Source organism: Giraffa tippelskirchi, chromosome 10 (assembly GCF_054371585.1).
Source record: "Giraffa tippelskirchi isolate mGirTip1 chromosome 10, T2T-mGirTip1v1.2.pri, whole genome shotgun sequence".
Classification (NCBI taxonomy): Eukaryota; Metazoa; Chordata; class Mammalia; order Artiodactyla; family Giraffidae; genus Giraffa; species Giraffa tippelskirchi.
Genome location: NC_137284.1, coordinates 2,651,435 through 2,652,124, shown reverse-complemented (window position 1 = coordinate 2,652,124; position 690 = coordinate 2,651,435).

The following is a 690-nucleotide window of genomic DNA, read 5'->3' as shown; positions in this document are numbered from 1 at the left end:
GCGTTGTGTTAATTACTGCTGGACAGCAAAGTGATTCAGTTTTCTGTATATATGCATACTTTTATCTTTTTTTGAATATTCTTTTCTATTAGAGGCGATCGGAGGATATCAAATACAGTTCTCTGTGCTGTGCTGTAGGGCCTTGTTGTTTATCCGCTCTGAGAACACATGTAAAAGTTTACATCTGCTGACCCCGGCCTCCCACTCCACCCTCCCCCAAGCCCCTCCCCGCTGGCAGCCTCAAGTCTGTTCTCTATGTCTGTGTCTGTTTTCGCAGAGAGGTTCCTTTGTGTCACAGTTTAGACTCCAGTGTAAGTGATATCATATGATGTTTGTCTTTCTCTCTCTGACTTCGCTTAGTGTGACGATCTCTAGGTCCATCCATGCTGCTGCATGTGGCATCATTTCGTTCTTTTCTATGGCTGAGTCGTATTCCACTGTATGTGCATACCGCATCTTCTTTATCCATTCATCTGTTGGTGGACATCTAGGTCGCTTCCATGTCCTGACTATCGTGAACAGTGCTGCAAAGAACATTGGGGTACATGTGTCTTTTTGAATGAGAGTTTCCTCCAGATAAGGAGGCAGCAGAGGGTGAGATGGTTGGATGGCATCACTGACTCAACGGACATGAGTTTGAGGAAACTCTGGGAGATGGTGAAGGACAGGGAAGCCTGGTGTGCTGCAGTC